The sequence below is a fragment of the Glycine soja genome, chromosome 18 (genome assembly GCF_004193775.1).
Source record: "Glycine soja cultivar W05 chromosome 18, ASM419377v2, whole genome shotgun sequence".
Taxonomy (NCBI): domain Eukaryota; kingdom Viridiplantae; phylum Streptophyta; class Magnoliopsida; order Fabales; family Fabaceae; genus Glycine; species Glycine soja.
Window position 1 is genome coordinate 52586596 of NC_041019.1, and position 23094 is coordinate 52609689.

Below are 23094 nucleotides of genomic sequence, written 5' to 3' on the forward strand. Positions count from 1 at the left end.
ATGGGAATTACCATTCACGATGCTATTCACGTGAAGTTAGTAGTAAGCGTGTGGGAATTTCAAGCTCCTCGAGGTCCCTTTTATCTGTAGCATTATATATGAGGTGAAGTACTCTGGTCCTAGCTAGATTGCCTCAATACACACACACACAAAAAAAATCTAATTAATAATATTTTAATGAATCATTAAGAATATTAATATCAAAATTAAAATAATCTTGACCAAATTACAATTAAATTTAACATTTAATATTTTAATTATTTATTACATTACTAATCATGTATGAATCATTAAGTTTTTTAAAAAAATATTAAAATTACTATTGACCAAACTAAAACTAATTTTCAGATTAAATATTTTTATTATTAATTACATTATTAATTTTATATGAATCATTTAATATTATTTTTATTAAATTAAATTACTTTTGACCAAACTACTATTAGATTGAACTATAAGTATTATAATTATTAATTACATTATTAATTTTATATGAATCATTTAAGATTATTTTTATTAAATTAAATTATTTTTGACCAAACTACTATTAGTTTGAACTATAACTATTATAATTATTAATTACATTATTAATTTTATATGAATCATTTAAGATTATTTTTATTAAATTAAATTACTTTTGAGCAAACTACTATTAGTTTGAACTATAAATATTATAATTATTAATCACATTATTAATTTTATATGAATCATTAATATAATTTTAATCCAAATGAAATTACTCTTGACCAAACCTCAATAAATTTTAGCATTAAATATTTTAGTTATTAATTTTATATGACTAATTAAGATTATTTTTTAATCATAATTAAATTACTCTTGACCAAACTACAATTAGTTTTAAAATTATAAATTTTAATTATTAATTACATTATTATTTACTAAGTAAATATTTTTGTGTATTAAATTCCAACATAAAACAATTTTTCAAAATTAACAATCCAGAATAAACATGATATTTTTTTCTCAATCATTTTAGTTGAATAAAATGTTTCTGTGAACATATAAAATTTGAATCAAAATAATGAAAACATTAAATGTTCATGAATGTTTTCAAGAATTTATTAATTCTCATTCATTTTATTTGAATTAAATATAACCATTAAAATATAAAATAAGAAAAAAAATAAACACATTAATTATCATGAATAGTCTTCAGATTTTTGAAAGTTCATGAATATTTTATAGTATTAACTAACTTATTAAAAAATAAATGATATGTAGCTTTGTACTTTTAAATAGAGAAAAAGAAACTGTGTTAAAAAGTTTTACCCTGTCATCTAAATCATATTATTTATATATAATAATAAATTTATTAATTTTTATAATAGAAGTCAGAAAGAATATTATAAAGTAAGAGAAAGAGTACCATTAACATATGAAACAAAAAAATAATAATTAAAAGCATATAGTGTTCATCAATACTTTTAAAAATATGTGCATTAAGATTTAAAATAATAAAAATTAGTTAAATGCATTAAATGTCAATAAATGTTTTTCATGTATTTCATAAATAAAACATTACATGTTCATGTGTAGTATTTTTTTTAGAATTTCCACTATAAAAAAATATAAGATAAAAATTAAATAAAGACATTTGATGTTCATGATCTTTTTAAGTCATCACCTCTTCCTCTTTCTCCCTTGTGAACCCGTCTCTCTCATCAACTCTTCCTTTCTTTTCTTTTACTTCCATTGATTGATTGTGATTGTTAGTTGCAGCCTTGCATGTTGCTTGCAGTAGAGGCAGCTCGGAGGTGGCGATGACAGTGAGCTCCATTTACCATTATCCTTTCTTTCCTTTTATCTTTTTCTCTCTGATGGAGGCTTCAACAACAATGAGGAACATCACTGTCAACACAACAGAGGAAATCTCCTTTTATCAGTTTTGTCATTGTTGTTGTGATTTCATCTCTAGTTTTGTTTTGAATACAATTTTCTTTTTTTATTCAGAAATCATAGGAGAAGGTTAAGGATCTGTTGTTCAAGAAGTGTCCAAAGCACTTCAGAATAGGAGGGGCTTTTCCTCCGAGGAGAGATCTAACTTGTTTCGATATATATGGTGGTTAACTCAGATGAAACATGATCTGACTAACGCACAACCTAAAAGGGTGTCTCAAGTTTGTCTATCAAAACAACATTCGAAAGGGGAAGTAGATTTTGGATTTTCTGGTGTCATGGCTATGGCAAGCAGAATCTATGGTTTTAAAAAACAGTCTGTGACTGTAATATCGGCCACAACATAAAGGTTTTTGGCATCACCACGACTGTATTTGCGGTCACATCGGACACATTTTCCCGTAATTTCCTGCAAAATTAAGGATCGCAAAGAAATTGCAGCTACAACCTCAATTTAAAACCTTGGCAAAATCTAAATGATGTATTAGGAGAACTGACTCCAACATACCCCATTGAACATACTTTGCATTCACTTTTATATGAGACCTACCTCTAGCTCAAATTCGCTATCTCCACAACCAATTAGATCATTCTAGAAGCCTTCTAAAGGAAGAGTTGCAGCCATGCATGAACAACTCAGGGATGTTGCGGTGAATGTTCTATGACTGTGATCAAGATTTTACATTGCGGTGGAAGTTGTGGTTTCCTCGTGTTTTTTTTTAAATTGGCTTTTCAGTTGTCCCTTTTCAAACTCTGTTCTCGTGTGCTGTTCTTTCAAAACGATTTTGTTTTGAGAGTTGTGTTAATATTTAATTGTTTAAATATTAACACAACCTCAAGATGACGTAGTCTTAGAGAGACAGTCCGGGAACAGCTTGAAAAAGGACAGCAGAAAAGACAGATCCTATTTTATTTTTTTATATTGCAGTAAATCGTGGACAAATGTAACTAGAAGTGCGGTTGCATTGTGGTCGGTAGACTCCAAAAACCTTGATGTTGTGGCCGAAATCACAGTCACAGATTGTTTTTAAAACCATGCATGTGATGGCATATCTATCTAACAGGATATCATTTAAAATGATAAAAAAAAAAATCCAATGATTGATATGTTGTTCCCTTTCAACTTCCCATCATATAACTTTCCATTCTAGATGTAACATTTTTCCATCTGGATGTTACAGTTAATACAAATAGATTTGTATCATGGTTCCTCATGAATTCTTCTCCAAATTTATAAGCTTGAGATCGTAAAAGGATGTGATTGAACAAATTAGTAAGCTTCTAAAATCAGAAATCACGGTTTGCTTTGGACTTCCATGAATATAATGATTCCTTTTTGGATGACTCAATTGGTCGAGTGATTTTGTTCACAAAGTGGAAAATTTAATTTTATACCAGCTTGTAAATTGTTCTCGATTTCGTGGATGTTTTCAAGGGTGTGGATCTAAGTGTCAGGATTTTTTGGCTTCGCTAACAGTCTTCAATTTTTCTCTACCACTGTAGCTGGGGAATAATGCAGAGTAAAATAATGCGGAAAGCTTCAGAGAAGTTGTTGGAGGTGCCTGCAGAAAAAATAAAGAAATCCTCATATTCTAGCATATCATCAAAATCCAAAAGTAAATCTTTGGTTGATGAGGATAAAGGTTATGTTTTATGGTGATGAATATTTGCCTGTTACAAACTATGCAGGGGTTGGAATTGTTAAAGGGGAGGTGGATAGTTGAAAAAATTATATATGTAGGGATTTTGTTATAATGTCACATGGTTGTATTTTGCTTCACGAATGTATTGGAGACAATTGCTTTTGTAGTTGCATAGCTGCCACTCATGTGCACCTCTTGTGCATTATCTTGATTTTGCCTTTTTGTAATATGGATTTTGCTTAGAAAAAAAAAAAAAACAGGTTGATGATATCATGAAATTGGCTTAAAATATAATTTAAAAACAGAAGTGTTGTGTGTACAAAGCCCATTTATCGTTACACAGGTTGGTTATTTCTCAGTTATTAAGGATTATAATAGGAAACAAAAGAATAGTTGCATTCTCATCATTGGCATTAGCATTGGTAATAACCTGATTGTTTACTTTACGTGACAATCTTAAATTTCAGGATGGTGCTTTTTCTTCTCACATGCATATATTTTAGATCCTTTGTTTGCCTCATCAATGATTGCTAGATAATGACTTGGTGTAACATTTAAATTGGTTGACATCTTGTACTACTATTAATCCTCGACAAGCAACCAATTTACACACGTTGGATTGTAACTATTCATTGCTAAACGGACTGCGAAGTGTGAATGTTAAGAGTTGGAGGAGTTTAAATGTGGAAAAAGAAGAAGGAAATTAAAGCCAGAGCAGAATATGAAGAAGGAAGAAGAACGTTTCATGTTGTCGCCATTACAAGTAGCAATGATGGCAGAGCTGTGAGCTAGGTGTTGGTCAAAATGGGTTTTTTCTTGAGATTAATTAAGGGGAAAATTAGAAATAATATGAAAAGCATTATAGTTGGTGTATTTTCTAAATTGCCGCTTATCAGTGTATTTTGCTGAAAATGGTGTTCATTTCAAAGATCAGAAGGGGGAGAGGTTTCTGAATTCTGAAATCGTGTGAAAGAAGAGAGAGGGAAAATGGTAAAAATGAAAGTTATTTTGGATGTTTGGAGGTTGTGGGTTTCATTGGATGCTTCATATTCATTCTTTAACCAAAATGAAATTATAGCCATTACATTAAAAAAAAACAGTACTTCAATGACTCAATCTAAAACAGAAAAGTGTCTTAGTAGTATTGGAAGAGAAATCGACACCTGACATGTAACAAAGCCTCAATCAAAAACAGAAAAGTGCCTTGGTAGTATTGGAAAAGAAATCGACACACATGTAACAAAGACTCAATCAAAAACAGAAAAGTTTCTTAGTAGTATTGGAAGAGACATCTACACCTGACATGTAACAGCCTGAAATATTATATTTATAGATAGATAGTTATAGGTATAAATCCAATGGGACCAAAACTATCCTCTCTTTTTTAAGTGGATGGGAATGTATTTTAACAAAGATCACAATGTTTAAGAAGTAAATAGTTATTTATTTTTCTTTTTAAAAAGTATTACAATTTATTGAAAGTAATTCAGAAAAGCTTCAATAACATTGTTATTACTGTGATAAGGAGATTGCAACTATGGTTCAAAGATTAATGGGTAGTGTCTAACAATACCCATAGGTCTACTATGACTCAGCTATAAGCATGATGAAACTGCAACCACGACCGCAATTTAAAGCCTTGAGCACATGTAGTTGCATAACATTCACCACAACATCCTTGAGTTCATCTCAAATTTCATGGCATGCTGGAGTGATACAACTTGTAGGTTTTGTCAAGGTTTTAAATTACGGCCGCAGTTGCGGTTTTGTTATGATCCTTGACATTGCGGATATTGCAAGCAAATGTGGACGATGCAGCCGCAATTGTGGTTGTGGCGAGGCAAGAAACCTTGACGTTCGATCTGGCCAATATTGCGGTCGTGGACCATTTTTTAAAAGCATGGATTCTGCTTACCATAGCCATGACACTCATCAATTCTTTCCTTATTGCATCCACGCCACCAGAAAATCCCCAATCTACTTCTCCAACGTACCAATGTTTTAATTTGGTAGACAAACTTCATACACCCTTTTAGGTTGTGCACTAGCTAGTCAGATCAAATTACTCTTGCAACCTTCCCTTTGGTCGTTCTACTATAATTCTAGTCCCTTCAATTTATTTAATTCTTAGTCTATTAGTTTCCGCAGGCAAATTGACCACATTCAGTTTCATTTATAAACTATTTTCCATTAAGGGTCCATCTTAAAACATATTGTGCGGGGTCTGTTTTGGTAAGCATTTCGTCAACCGTATTTTCGTCATCGGGATTTGCGAAATAGGCTTGGAGTTAGGGGTGGAAATGAGCCAAGCCAAGCCAAGCTTTACTAGGCTTGAGCTCGGCCTGAGTTGAATACGTAAGACTTGAGCTTGGCTCATTACCTGTCATAGGCTTTTTTTTAAGGCTCGGCTCGACTTATATAAAAGTCTGGCTTGGTTCAGGAGCCTATTTAAAAATCTGCTTAAAGAGGTCTTTGATTAATTAATTATTTTAAAACCTAGTGAAATACTAACTAAAAAAAGAAACTTATAAAATTTCGTATAAGTAATGTACAAATCCAAAAATAATTGATAAACAAAATCATATTGAATTCAAATCGTTAAAGCACAAAGTATATCAAAAGAAAATAAAAAGAGCATAATATTAAAAAATATATGGATTAGAGATGATTTGCAGAAAATGAATTTTATTCTATGTGAACAGTGTGCATGAACATTAATAAAAACTGAAATTTTAAAATCCTAGAATTATTCTCCTCTCCGAAAAAAAACTTCCTAAACTAAAACCTTGGTGTTGTTATATACGTCCTCAGCCCCAAAGTTTTCAAATCTATTTTAAGTCCAAGCCCATAAACGAAATAAAATAAAATCTAGACAAGATAAGATAAGATGAGATGAAATAAAATTTGGACGAAATAAAATCTAGATAGAATAAAATCTGAATAAAATAAAATCTAGATAGAATAAAATCTAGATAAGATAAGATTTGATAAAATAAAATTATTATTATTATTATTATTAGTTAAACAAGCCGGCTTGTCAAGCTTAACAAGCTTTTTTTATGGTTTGAACTTGGCCTTTTTATCTAAAAAGACTTTTTAAAAAGCTTGAGCTTGACCTTTATAGTAAACAAGCCAAGCTGAGCCTTACATAGGCCGAGCCGAAGGCCCTCGACAACCTGCTCGGCTCATTTCCACCCCTACTTGGAGTGCATTCACCCCTGGGCATGTTTCGCTGGTGGTGTTAACGAAACAATTTTGGAAAGATTAAAAAATCGTTTATAATTATAAGATAATTGATGCTAGTAAATGTATTTATTTTATAGCATAATTGATGCTAAAATCGTTTAATCAAATCTCTTAATTGATACTAATAAATACATTTACTTTTTTTTAGCATCAATTAATATTTTATTTTATAATTGAAAATAATTTTTAATCAAATCTCTTAATTGATGCTAAAAAAAATTCAATTATGATAACAAATTTGGAAAGATTAAAAATTGTTTATAAATATAAGATAATTGATGCTAATAAATGTACTTATTTTATAGCATAATTGATGTTAAAATTGTTTGATCAAATCTCTTAATTGATGTTAATAAATACATTTACTTTTTTTAGCATCAATTAATATTTTTTTATAATTGAAAATGATTTTTAATCAAATCTCTACTAATAAATACGATTTCAGCACCAATTTCGTCGATGAGGATGACGAAATTCACTCTCTGCACCTATTTCACCAATGAGGATGGCGAAATCCACTCTGCCAAGACTGTTTCGCCAACCCCAATGACGAAATGCTGACTGTTTCGCCAAGCCCAATGGCAAAATGCACTCCAAGCTGTCACGTTGACGGATTCACTGATTGTACTGGCGAAATACTTACCAAAACAGACTCTGTGCAATATGTTTCAAAATAAACCCTTATTGAGAAATAATTTGTAAATGAAACCCAATATGATTAATTTGTCATTTCTGCACCAATTCCTTAGATTCAGTTACTACAGGTTTTGGAATGTGGCCTGACATTACTGAAGTGACTTTATAATGAGTTGGTCATTGTGTGATTTGGGTACATACCAACCCTTTCCTAAAAAATAGGAGGTAACCATGTTTTCTCATAAGAGTTTAATGCATATGCACTAATAATATAAAACAGTGGTTTTACACTGTCATTCAATCGTAATTCACTATTTAAATTACTTTAAGATAATTTTAAAAATTAACAAACTTATTATACATGATAGATTGTGATAAAATCAGTATATAAAACTTTTTACACTGTTAGTACATAACTTTTTTTTTCTCTTTTAATGTATAATGGATATTGGTCTAATACAATGGTGGTCAATTTTAACCAATGTGTCTTAAACACTTAAATTTAATATTGGTCTTGCTATCGGATGTCTTAAGGATATTGATCAAGGAGATACCATATTTGACAAATATCCAACTGAAGAACACAATTTTGTTGTAATTAGCATGTTTACAACTGTTTTCTTGTCGTTCTCAATGTCCAAAGGATGCAGTGTAACATATTCAATAAAATGATATATCTATACTTCACTTTTCACAGGTTTACTGTGCCCGTTTTTGCCACCAATTCTACTGTTTACAGTTCATAACATATTCAACTGTTTTCTTGTAATTATGCATTTACTAACTCAAACAAGGAATTTTAGGCTTGATAGTTACAAACCAAGTTTGATTTCAGTGCCAAATCGATTTTCAATATACTACATTGGCTAGGTGTATTCTCCTTGTCAAATTCGATTACTTGTTTAACAATATTTAGTTCAACTTTTTTATTAAAATGCTCAATATTAGGAGAAAAAAGGTCTATCTTGGAAAAGAACAATCTTCCACAAGGGAGATTTGCTCCTGCATTATTCATAGAAACATAATAGTACTAGATTTCAAAAACGTTATGCTGTCAACCTGAATCAGGTATCTTCCGACACTGGCTAATACAGCATTTTTTAACCACTACTCACCGATAAGTGAGTAGTTCACAAAATCCACTATATACACTTCAGATTTTTATTGAAAGGCTAATTACTTTTACTCTAATAAAGAGAGTTGTAGCTGTAGCAGGTAGCAATAATGGATGAGATGCAGATGAGGAGTGCAGGGAGTAAGGTGGTATTCAGGAGTTTACTTTCACTGAAATACCCAGAGATTGTTATTGTTCCATCTGCAATTACTCGGGCTAGAGTTCCAGCTTCTGTTGACAGCAATCCCCCATTGAAGGTTCCACGTGAAAGCCTTGATGACATCATTTTTGATAGAAGTGAAAGGTTCACTCCTGGATTAATTGAGCAAACAAAAAAACGTTGGCACATTCAAGGAGCAAATTTCAGCTTCAGAGTTTAGCATAAGATGTGAACCAACTTAAATCTTTGACCAAGTCATTATATAGAAATGAATGAGGCAAACAAATCTATCTAAAATATTTTCAGATGAGAAGAAAAAGCACCATTATGAAATTTAAGATTGTCACATAAAGTAAATTACCAGGTTAATGCCAATAACTGAGAAATAATCAACCTGTTTAACAATTGATGGGTTACATGATATCATAATCAGACCTTATTGCATGATGGGTACAAACTAACTATGTACCTATTCATAGTCATCAGAATAGTTGAAGTATTGCCATTTTCATCTGATAATGCAAAGTTGTCAGCAAACCTTTCTATTCATGCCAGTTCTGTTTATTACTAAATAAATTTCGAGCATTACTTAATGAGAAAAAATACCTTCAAGAACTTCAGCAGACACAAATGTGATAAGGGCTGATCCAACATATTGAGTCACTGAGTAAGGAATCATTATATGGAAGCTTAGGAGTAGTCCAATGCAAACCATGATTTCTGATGTCAGTAGAACTTGCCTGCAAGCAGAAGCCAACCAGAAAGGAAAGATAAAATATGTGAGCAAACAAAAGAAAAAAGAGGTAAGACTCATCGTTTCGAGATAGAAGATGATAATTGTGGCACAAACTCCATTTAAAATGCACATTAACCCATGAACAAGTTGATAGATTTCTTATTACAAATCAAATCCTGGAGCTTTTCGAGGATCAGAAACAAAACTGTTCAAAATGGGAATTTTAAGGATCTAAAGATACACATTCTGCGATGTTAACTAGAGTCTAAGTGGTCCAATATAATTAACAATTCCTTAAGATTATAATGAATAGGACTGATGTTCTATAATGGAATATGATTCATTCTTAATACACTGTCTAGTCACTAACAAGAAATAATGAGTAGAATGAATTGAACTTTGATGTTGATGATGATGATTAATAAGACGAGATGTTTTTAATAGTAGTATAGTACTTGAATCTTTACCTTTCTTCAAACATATTGCTGATGTAGTTTCCAACAACAATATTTACTGGAAGCACAGTAAGACCAAGGCATGCGAGAAAAATGGATACATTGCTGGTTGTCCAAATAAAATAGTATTCTGTGATAAGGCTTGATTCAGCAAGAATGATCTCCATTGCATACTTAAGCATAAAATACACAAATAATTGAACCTGATAAATATATTTATTGTCAGTGCAAAAAGCTAGAATCTGAGTTCATACTATCATAGTTGAGATGATTGATTCATATTCATATTAAAGAAGGTTCAAAAAGGAAGGAATATGGGAAATGTTTAAATTTGATCTATTAAAGTCTAAGCATATATTTTCACCAATCTTACACAGGCTTCTCCCTGAATTGAAGTATAAATTTTCTAAGTCATATTAGTATCTCATTTTCTAAAAGAACCTACAATTATACCTGGTAAGTGCAAAGTCTGTAATTCGAGTTACTATATTTAAACATGTAGTTAATGCATGTAAAGTAACTTGGAAAATCAGGGATTTTTGAAGCGTCAATTATGAAGCAGAGAACCAGAGTAATTAATTTTTCCTGAATTCATAAGGTAGAGGCATTCAGATTTACAATAGTTTGGGAAAACAGAGCAGTGGTTAGTGAAAAGGGGAAACCAATAGAATAAGATATATTTCTCCTGTTCTGTTCACTTTAAATCAAGAAATAAAATCATGCTTCTCTTTTCTCTATTTCCATGGCGGAAAACCTAAAAGGAGTGGCTTCTAGATATCATGTTTCCTTGTTTTAATTGAGTAAGAATAGGAATCCTGTGTTAGTATAATGGGGGTTAGTGCTTTGTATTTTCCATCACATCAAATCATTATTCATTTTAGATTATTCAATTGCTTAATGTCTCTTTTCCTTTCCTTTCCCTTCCTAAATCCATATAATTTCAACAAATACAAATATAAAATTATATACATGAAGCAAAAGTCATATTGATTGGTTTCTTTTTCTTACCTTTACTGATGGAGTAAGTAACTTATATGCCACCACAATAGAAGTCACAGGTTTCTTAGTTTCTTCAGTATTGTCATTTTCTTCTTCTCCATCTTCATCCAGCTCCTTTTCTTCTGAGTTCATTAGTAATGGTTGTGTACGCTCGTTCCCTACTGCAACTTGTACTACTGGTTCTATGCATTTTGACAAAATGCAAAAATATCTAATTAAGGATGAAGCATAAAATAAATAACTAAATATCACTTCATATCAACTAGGTGTTTCGGTAAGTTTAGCAAGATTGGAAAATGGATTTACTAACATGGAATCTAAAAACTAAAGTTTGTGGCATAGGATATGGCAGAAAACATTGACATAGAGTAGTAACACTGAGATTGATTGCTTTACAGGAGAAATTTGTATGACACGCAACAAGTTAACCTGATTTATCTAAAGGAATAATTGAATCACAATAAACATCTACTTTGAGCCAACATGTTGGATTTATTTTATTTTCATTTTCTTTTTCAATGTGATAGAGACAAATATTCGAATCTTGTGCCAGGGGAGATCAAGTAGACGGTAAAACGTGAGGATCAAACAAGGAAATGGGAAGAAAATCAACGAAAGTAAACAAATATTTTGAATTATCTCAATTTCTACAGTTCAATAATTAGTGAAAGTGCAGCAACCTTTTGATAATAAAATCCTTGAAGGCCAAGGATACAGATGTGGATATACTTACAGGAATGGGAAAGGTAAAATTCTGAATGTTACCTAACACTTAAGCAAAATTCAGTTTTTCTTATCCATCTCTCAAGCTTGGAAGGGATGGAGATTTATGTCAAGAAATGGAAGATACAATCGTGATAAGAAAAGCTGGTCTTACAGGATCATTTATTGAACATTAATAGGCAAAAAAAGACAAAAATAAATTTGATCTTGTTAATAAAAAACAGTAACCAAAATTATCCTTGGGGCATAGGCCTACACCAAGCCAAACAGAAAGGTCTGATATTGATGAAGGAAGTTAAAACATATACTTTTCAGAATTAATGTATGTAACTGTTGTTGGATACTAGCAAGATCAATGTGTCAAATCTCAAAAAACATAATAATCTTCAATATCACTACTAATGCAAGAGGAAGAAAGCAAATAGGAAAACTGATATAAATCACTTTTAAATCCCCACTCCCTCTCCTTCTATCATCTGGAGGAGGAAAGAACAATAAATAAGTGACTTCCATATAACTAAAAGAAACTAGTGGTCTTGCTGACATACCTGTATCTGCATGATATAGCACAAGATTTCCTTGATTCTCATGTGCGGGTTCCTTGAAACAAATCCACAACCACAGTAGATAGACAAGCCAAGCAAGAGCCATTATCCAGCCAGGCAGAGTGTCTTGGTTCATGGTGAACCTGTAAATCCTAAAATTTGTCTGTAACAAACAAGCAAGAGCTGGACCACAAGCCATTCCCAGAGCACTTGCACTAACAAAACCTGCTGAGGCCTGCATCCGAAGTTTCAATGGTACACAGTCACTGATATAACGCCTATTAACAGCCCTAGCAGAGCCTAACCTGAATATCATGATATTGAACACATCAATAGTGTCATGTCAATAAAAAACAGCAACTAGTTTTCAAAACAACGATGGCATAGTATATGCCTCAATATTTTTTTTCTTTTTAACAATGTTTTTGGTATATGTTAGGAAATCCCACATCTCCTGTCTTAACTCTCGAGGTGCAACTTATATATCTATTGAACAACTACACTTAATGCAAATTGGTTGATTTTAAGTTGAAATCTAACATGCTATCAGAGTCTATAGCTCATCTTGATCAATTGCCTATTCCGGTCAGCTATAGCTCATCTTGGTCAATCGCCTATTCTGGTAGGCTCGCCTATTCTAGCAGGTATCTGTGGAGGGAGGGTGTTATACTCGTAACTAATCTGACTGTAAGAAGCACTCCGATGAGTCATAACATACATAGTCTCACATTTCAGATAGTCAGTCAAGAAAGATGGTATTTTTCTATATATTTCAGTAAAATAAATATGTTTAGATTAAAAAGATCAACCACCAGAATATAGCTAAGTTACCTATGTAAAATTTCATATAAAGCATTATGTACTTCATAAAATGTTGCATTTGATTACCAATTAATCAAGAGAGTATGTAAATTGCACTGTGTTTGAAATATAGGATATATAGCTACAAAGGCAGCATAGGAATACCTGAATATGACCTTATTTGTAATTCTTTTACTAATCCATACTATTTCATGTACTACCTAAAATTTCAGTATGGTATGCAAATAATACTCTCCATTTGCAATATAACAAAGGTAGCATAGGAATACCGGATTCTGAAGTTATGCTACACTAAGTTATGATATTGTAGGTGAATATATCTTGGGTAAATCAGGCACTGTTGATTCTTTAAGTCTAAGTTACTCTACAAACTTATGATAAAATATACCATAATCTGATAAGATAAGTCAAATTTACAGAGAGGTATCTTGCAAATTTTGTGAAATGATCAACTGGCTGTAAGTATAATATGTAACAGTTTTTTGCTAGCAAGAGAATAGCATAGAAGTTACCAATATGGAAGGTATGAAATATTGAGTGACAGGGATAACTTACCCACAGAAAAGACGTCCCATCAGTAGAACTACTATTGAATTCATATCAAAAGCCAATGCATACAAGGTGTTCCCAACTACAAGAACAATGCTACTGAAGATGAGTGGTCGTAGATATGATCGGTTCGACCATGCACTGAAATAAACTGAAGAAAACACCTGTGCAACAGCCATCATACCAATGACCACACCACACACACTTGCTGCAGCTCCAAGGCTCAAGGTATAGTTGTCTGCCGTAGGTACAATAATGTAGGTGTTCACCATATACAAAAATGTATTTGCCAAGTTCAAAAGAAGCGACATGAAATGATATCTTTCATCAACAATATGATCTTCACTTGGAAATGGCAGCTCCTCTTTCATGATAAAAGCATGTCTTCCCAAAAACTGAAGGAAGTTTGTTGAGTTTGACAATCTGGCTACAGCTTCTTTGATGGAATCAAGAATAGGATCCTTCAAAAGAAGTCAGAAGATAACTGTCATCGAGTGTTGCATGGATACCTCAAAATGTGAGTAATTATCTTCAGATTTAATATATGTTGATATAATAACAGATGGCTCTTAATTTCCCTGATTATAATGGATGGATTTTAAAAGCCTGTGGTGTGGTTGATACCCACAATTTCAATATCCCTATGCCTATCTTTTCTCTCCCCCAAATTGGTATCAGAGCAAACACAAGAGGTGGTAGAGCTTAGCAGTATCATGCATATAATTGATCAAGAACTAACCTGATGAGTATAAGAAGGCTGGTCATATATAGAAATGTAGCTTCCTAGAGATTGTTGTAAATCCTGAAGGTCAGCCAGACCATGAGATAAGACTCCAACAACAGCCCCAATGCCCTGCAAAGAAGCTATTACATTATACTACCTAAAACAAACAAAGAGCAGACAAGAAAAAGCTATCTTATATTTTGTAACATTAGTGTTTAACATTAAACAGAATGGTTGATCAGCTTCAAACAACTTAAAGTAAAATTTGAAATATATTGTATTCAAGGTCAGAAACATTACCACATGCCTGAAAACCTGCCTTAATTGGGAATAAGGATGATTTGCACGTGTCTTGACATAATAGTCTGTGAATTTATAGCCGAACCGTTTATCAAACTTCTTCAAGATCTTTCTCAAACCAATAGCATTCATTTCCACAAAATTAAGAAGCCTTAAAAGATCTCGTCCAACGTCTCTATATGCTTCTTGAAGTTCAGAGATGTTTATACTATTTGACTGCTGGAAAAGAGTATGGTGCTCTTGTCCAATATTTGACAGCCTATGTGCAAGTACTCCTTGTTGTTCAGCAGAAATAAAACAATTTTTTCTATCTGAAATTCAAGGTTACGGAAAGATTACTTAGAATTTATTGGTTGTTATATGGGCAATATATGATTAATAAGACTCTTTATCCTCAATTTGTTTTTTGAATTTTAAGTGACATATTGATAACACAAAAGCTCTCTGGATCTTCTCTCCCATTCTTGTAAAACGATTACCCTGAAGTACAAGTTTTTGTTTGGTTTTCTTCATGTGGTTGCTTTCTAAACTTCAAGGTTAAATTATAAATTTCAATTATAAAAAGAATATATTTAGGTAGATGATTTTTTTTCCTATTATATAAAAATGATAAACATGTCTCGTCAGATACCTGATTGTCTAGCAGCATTGAGAAGTCTCTTAGAACATTATGGCGATTTTGAGCTCCAACCTCCATTTGTTCTACATATCTCTTGACTTTCTTCTTCATTAACTTATAGTTGATGTAATATCTGAAAAAAGTTTAAACATGTATCACCTTAAGTTAAACAATCCTTTCTTGCTTTAGTGCAAGTATTATTACCACCAATAAAACAAAAGGTTTGAAAATATTATTACAAAATAGAAAAGAATGAATTGAACAATATTAAAGTTCATTAACCATGTCAGAGAAAAAACGAATAAGAAATAATATTAAGAAATCATCTTTATTTCTTTTCCTCATACTTATTATTTAGAGTTGATGCTTTTATTGCCTTTGTTCAGGGAAAGTGTGTAGAAGTTTGTATTGTCTTTGTTCCTTAAAATCCTTCTATTTAGATGCTTCTTATCAATAATAATTCTGACCGCCAGAGCTACCTCAGAGTAACAACTCTCCCTCTCTGTGCGTGTGTGTGCCAGTGCCAGGAATTGCATAGACAACAAGACTTTTTATGAAGAGGTTTAATTACTCATTTGATTCCTATATCAGCACAATCTTTACAATTTAGTCCCTACAACTAGAAATTACTCATTTTAGTCTCCAAAAAGTAAACACTTTTTAACTCAATAGTCCTTGTACATACACTTTTTAATCTGTCTTATTCCTTATAATTCTGGATGACAGGGATTAAAGCTGATTAAAAAGTGTATGCAATGCATAGGGACTAAAATGGTAATTTTTAGGTGTAGCCGTGTAGGGATTAAAATGTAAAGATTGTGTATGCATAGGAATCAAATGAGTAATTAAACCTTAAAAAAATATCTTCAAAACTTGGTCAAGTGAAGCTGAGCTACATTATCACTCAGAAACATGCATAGTATATATAAAACCAGAGTGTTAACTGTTAAGAAGGCATAGGTCTGATAGAAAGTCAAGTAAATCCAAACTAAAGCAAAGAAATAAACAAAAAGAAAATGAACTAAATGTGATATTGAGCACAGTCAAGAGATGGTGTAAAATTGGGAAGGCATGGTATATTCTGTCTAATATAAATAAATAAATAAATAAATAAAAATCCTTCAATAATTTGATAGTAGCTGATCTCAGTTAAATAAACGTACCCTTTCCATTCTTGAATTTGTAATTCTCTCAACTTTTTACAGTAGCCAACCATACTGAAGAAAGAAATATCAGTGAACTGCAGCAAACCAGGAACAAGAAGAGTTAAGACACCTACAATGCTACATAACAATTTCAAGTAGGGGGTGCTCATAGTTTAGTTATTCTAATAACCATAACTAACTAATAACTAGATTATAAATAATTATTATAACCATAACAATAATCAATTTTGCATAACCGGTTATAATTTGGTATAACTAGTTATTAATTTTAAAAATCAGTTATATAACCGGTTATGAATATATGATTAATTATATAACCAGTTATATTCATAACTAGTTATATAAGCAATTATATCTATAACTTAGAAGAGAGGATAAAAAGAGTGAGAAAAAAAAAACAAAATTAACATTTTAAATTGTACAGGTTATTGTAATCTGTTAGAAGTTATAACTAGTTATAATAACCAGTTATAAAAACTAAATAACCAAATTTTAAATAACTAACAAAACAGTTATTATTTTATAACTAGTTTTAACTAACCAGTTATTATGCAACTAGTTATATACAGTTATGAGTAACTGGTTTTATAACTAGTTGATTTGAGCACCCCTAATTTAAAGCTTTACAAAACTGTGTAAATAGAAACATAAACCTGATGATAATAGCAGCAACTCTCTTTCCTCTCAGAGATCAATACTTCAATTGGCAGACCCCGAAGAAAAGAAATACTTGTAAGGGTACAACATCATGGACTTTGGTAGCTGAAACACTGAAACCACACTTGTTAAGCTCAATCAGGAACACTTTAGTTATGAATAAGAGGAGCACAACATAGAAAGAAATAACACAGCACAAATGAGAAGAGCATATTCAGTGAAAACTTATGATCTTCTCCATGCACTATTGATATCATATCATAACTCAGTAAACACAAAACTCACATTTTGAAATGCCAGACACAAAAAAAAAAATCAGCACTAAATTCAAAATCCAAAACAGCAATAGTGGTTCTGTGCAGAAGAAAAAACACCAAAGATGATTACCAAAACTAAATGATCGCCAGGAAATGAGGAGAGTGAAAGTCAGAAGGTTAACAAAAAAAAAAACAATACCAAGTTCAAAATATATAGTGAAACACCTTTGTCCTTGTCATTGTCAGGGACATACATGGCTGTAATATCTTCTTGTGTGTTCTAGTTTCGTCAGCAGCAACAACAATATACATAAACAATTCAGAAACTCAAGTTCCCATGACAAAGACAAGCCAAGAAAATGTGGTTAAATGGTAATTGCTTCTGAGTGAAAAGGGTGTAATTGAGAATCACGAATTTTTGGCTCAGGGGAAGTGAAAGTAGGGTGTTGGCATATTGGATTGGATTGACATTGAAGAGAAAAAATCATTGCACCAAGTTATATTAATTTTCTTTAATTTAACATCTAATCAATTTAATTTGAAATTTAAACATTATATAAATCATTTTAAAACGGTTTAGAACAAATTAAGAGTTTGACTGTGATGATTGATTATGTAAAATAAATTCTAATTGAATTATAATATAAAATTATTTTATAATATATTTAGTGCATAACTTCTTTTTTCATAAATTATTTGTCGGTTTCAGACTTTTTTGTTTTTAAGGAAATAGTAAAATATAATTAAAGTACAATTAAAATATCCAATATATATATATATATATATAAGCAATGAAAGTACGAGAAAAGGGACACGTGACAATTCAAGGATTGACGTTAACCGATGAGCAGGAGTAGAGACTGTCTAACAATATACACCAACATATGGAGAGAGAATTTTTTTTAAAGAGGACTGCTGTCGAATAATGCTAAACATTTATTTTATTTTTTAAAATATGTAAATAGTTGATAAATTAATCTTTAAAAAAATATTTTAAATGTAAAAAATATAATAAATTAATCGTATTATTAAATTTATAAGACAATTTTATTATTAAATGATAATGTTGAAAATCAATATAATAATAACTATATACGGGTGGTTCTTCCTTTTCTCCATGGACCATGGAAGCGTGTGCACATGTGTTTAACATTCAAAATTATATTCAAGAAACAAAAATATACTATTCTATCTTCTTTTCTTTATTAATAGTATAAAAACTCATTATACAAAAATTAAACTTAATTATCTTTCAATCATTAATTGTTATGTAATTAAAAATAAATAAATAATGCATGCATCAACAATATTAATTTTTTTCAGTGATATAATAACAAATTATCATATACAATTAGATTATATAACTTTACTATAATTACTTTAAAATTTCTGATTAGTTATTTGACAATATAAAAATGATTACATTGAGAATAGATAATTAATGATTACATGTATTATTGTTGATGCATGTATTAGTTAACTCATTAAAAATCAGTAATTTCTTTAATTATTTTAAAAGTCATATTTAAAATTATTTCTAAATACATTCAATTTCTAACTGACTTTTAATTAAAAATAATGTTAAATATGACTTTTAAAATAATTAAAGAAATTACTGATTTTAATGAGTTTAATAGATAAATAATAGATGCATCAATAATATTTTAATGAATTTAATAGATAACTAATACATGCATGTATTATTTTTACATTGAGAATAGATAATTTGTTAAATAAATAATACATGCATCAACAATATTTTAACAAAGATAATAAAAAAATTGAATAAATATTTTAAAGATAAAAAAGAAATAAAATATAAAAAAGTTAAAGTTAGAAATTAATGTTTTAAAAATATTAGAAGCGATTAATAGTTATGTTCAACAAGATATTATCATTAGTTTTTAACTTTTTTTTAATAGCTAAAAAGTTTGTTTTATAGTTCAATAAATAAGTTTTTTTTAATTTTAATTTCTAATTTTTTGTACTTTTTCTTTTTTTTTCTTTAATATATTTATTCAATTCTCTAATTATTCTTTTTAAATAAATCATAATTTTATTATTTTTTTGTCATTCTATATTTTTTAGTTACTTTAATATTTAATTTTATCCAAATACTTATAATTTAATAAAATAGTTTGTTAACTTTCACTACCAGCTACCTTATTAGCTTTCATCTAACTTTTTCGATTAATTTTATCAAACATAACTTTAAAAAATACTAAAAGTTATTAAAAAAATATTAAAAATTACTTTAAAAAATTTGTTTATCAAATAATAATAAAAAATTCATTAATAAAAAATATTAAAAACTAACTAAAATGACTTACCAAAGATAATCTATCATAATCATAAATTTTTCAAAATTAAGCTCTCCACCGAAGTCTGCCATTTGTTCTCTTTTATGTGTCATTATGAATTAATGGTAATTATATTATTAGAATAAACTATCTTTTTCGTGGATTTTTGATGACTAAAAGGAGCCAAAATTCGTCCATAACAAACTAACAAATAAAATTTTTTATCACCAAATATTAATAATTATTTTATTAATTTTCGTTAACAAAAAGAAATCGAATCTGGGACTTTTCTTTCCTTCCCATATATCATTCTTAATTACATAACTAACCACATATCTCCGCTAACGAATAAAGATTATAGCATCTAAAGTCGGCCAGCAAGGCAAGACTCTAAAAAGAAGAAAAAGTAAAGAAAATACATAAAATTGCATGACTCTGTTTTTGTATTATTGATCTATAATATAGTATATAGCAATTTAATAGTGATGGGTAGTATTTGTAGCAATAAAAAAATTATTAAACTGGCTTTTGTTATCTCCTGAGACTCGTTTGTCAAATCTAAGAACTATATGTGGTCACAAAAAATAAAACAAATTATACAATTACGTATTTTAAAATTTCAAAAATAAATAATAAGAATAGCTTAATTACATTTTTCATACAAGATTAAAATATGATTTTGATCCCTAATAAATACCCAAATTTTATATTTACTTCCTAATAATTTTTTTTGTTAAGTTCTTAATAAAATAATAATTTTATTTTTTTTCTTTAATATTTTCTACTAAATTAATAAATTTTGTGTTTATTTCCTAATAAAAATTTTCATTTATTAGTAATTTTTTCAAAGAGACTAATAACAAATGAAAAGAAATTTCATAGAAAACAAATATGAAATTACTAATTTATTGGGACTAGAAAATACCAAAACAAAAAATAAAATTTTTGTTTCATAAAAAACAAAAAAAAATTATTAGAAAACAAAAAGAAATTAAATATTTATTAAAAATCACAAACAAATTTTAACCTTTCTTATATGAGATTTTTGAGATTTCAAATGATATACAGAAATCAAATTAGAATATTTTGCTTTTAGGATACTCAGCCAAAGAATCTTTTCGCACGAGTCACAGGTGGTCCTGTCCTGATATATTATTGCTAAGGAATCTCTAAGAGAAAATGACAACCAAGCAAAACTATATTGACTTAGAGGAAATATTTGCGGCTATAAACATTAGTACAAAAGTTCGTTATGAATTATACAACACACAAAGTCACAAACGAGTTTAGGATCCTTTCCATTAGGGGCATGTGCAGCAGGAGAGAGAAAAACAAACCTTACTACTGCACCATGTAGGTGGATAGAGGGAATCTTAAGGACACACATATATACAAAATTATGCTTTCAAAATTTGTGCCATTAGGCTTGTTGTCACTAGGCACTTATCCGTTTAATTTTCTGGGATTATGTATAGCTAAGTCTTGAAAAATCATGCAATATGTACTCAAAATACAATTGTGGTCAAACAAATAATAAGTATTACTGTTGTGTGAGAGCAAGTAGTTTTTTTTTTTATTTGGCTTGAGAGAGCAAGCAGTTGTTGCTTGTAAAGTTCTTATAGAAGTTACTTACCACAATCAAGGTTGTCTCTGATTATTAAAAACTAATTTTCCAAGTTAAAATGGGTTTTTTTTGTGTGAGTGAAGAGATAAAATGAAACCCACTTAAAATAAGATATAAAAGCTCAACTTAGGTTTAACTATTGAAGTTAAGAATTGTGAGTATTAATTTTTAAATTTCGTGTGATAATAAGAGATCCACTAAAAGAGAGTTAAGAATTCAAATTGAGTTCTTACATATTAGAGATACTCTTACACTAACTAAAATGTTAATTTTATTTCATAAAAAAACTAAAATGTTAATTTTATGATGACTAAATCGCCCAATTACTCTTCTAATTACTAAAGAATTAATAATTGTTAACAACTCCATTCACACATACAGAAATGCATGGTACAACAATTTTTTTTTCCTGTTACGGCTATATGATCTACTTTTTCATATTTGTCTCGATAAAGTAAGTAATATCGTCAATAATTAATGAGAAAATTAATGGCCGATATTCTAACAAATGCATACACATTTGATATCAACTGTTAATTTTCTCATCAATTATGTTAAAGTCATGCCCACTTGTTGATATAAGAACCAAAAGGCATTCATGTTGACATGATGAGTGAAACATGAGTTTCCAAGAGACTCCTCCAAGTGTCACTTGAACTATGATATAACACTCAGTTATATGATAACATAACACTTTAATTTAAAAATATACATTCTCCAAATCGACCACATGCACAATCAGAGGCAGATCCTTTTAATTTAAAGAAGTTATATATTTCTGCTATTAGTATCACAGGGAGGCACTTGAAGTCTTGAACAATATCATGACACTAATGAACTAGGATTATATATATATATATATATATAGAATAAGATAACACTCATGAACGATTAATGCAATACCACTTGAAAATTGAAAAATACATCCTCCAAATCGATCACGCGATCAGAGGGAGATTGTTTGTAAAGAAGAGTTATATATATAGCTGCTATATGTAAAAGTATCATAGGATTCAAAATACATGATGTGTGCACTTTTAATTTGCCAATGAAAAGGTAAAAATAACATATGCACGTATTCAAATAAAGGGTATGCGCGTTGACTTACCATAGCTGAGATGAAGATTAAAGACATTATTAATCCATGAGTGTAACACTTCTGCTTCAATGCTTTAGACACACTTGACAGAAAAGCATGGAGCAAAATTTACCTGAAAATGAAAACAAATATAGAAATTTTACTATCTTTAAACAGAAGCTCCTGGATAAACATATACATGTAACAAAGTGATGAGTGACTTGACAACCAACAAATCCAAGTTTAGAAGCCAAACTCACCACTGTATACAGAACTGAAACTGTGAGACACACTCTCTTGGCTTCTAGAAAATCAAAAGGGCACACATTCACATGTTAACCAAAACCCCTCTATAAAATTTATAGCATGGTAAGAATCACCATGATGATCTTATAAATCATATATTGCCAAACTTTTCTATCAGTAGTGGACACGTGTTTTGTCCTGAGTCCAAAAGTGTCTTTATGCAGTTCAGTTAATTATTTTGTCCACAATTGTTGATAATTAACAGTGTTATATCTCCGGACTATTTTTTTAACCCAACTTATGAACAAACTAGAGTACCTTTTGAATACAAGCACTAGTATACCCAAAAACATAAAAAGACTTCTAGAGTTTATCAGAAACTATAGGGATTGCTCTATTAATATAAGACTTAAGACATACTTTTCAATAACTTTATATGTGACATGATGACATGATGTTTAACAATTCAATTATTCAATCATAATTTCCAATTATCATAATTATTGTATCAAATCTTATAAAAATTGAGTAACTATTAGGATATAATAATTAAAAAATTTGTTTTCATATATATTAAA

General features: G+C 30.0%; 1 pseudogene; it reads right to left on the reverse strand.

Annotated features, from left to right (window-relative positions):
- Positions 1–8403: 8403 nt before the first annotated feature.
- Positions 8404–22635, reverse strand: LOC114394619 (annotated as a pseudogene).
- Between the last annotated feature and the right edge of the window lie 459 nt (positions 22636–23094).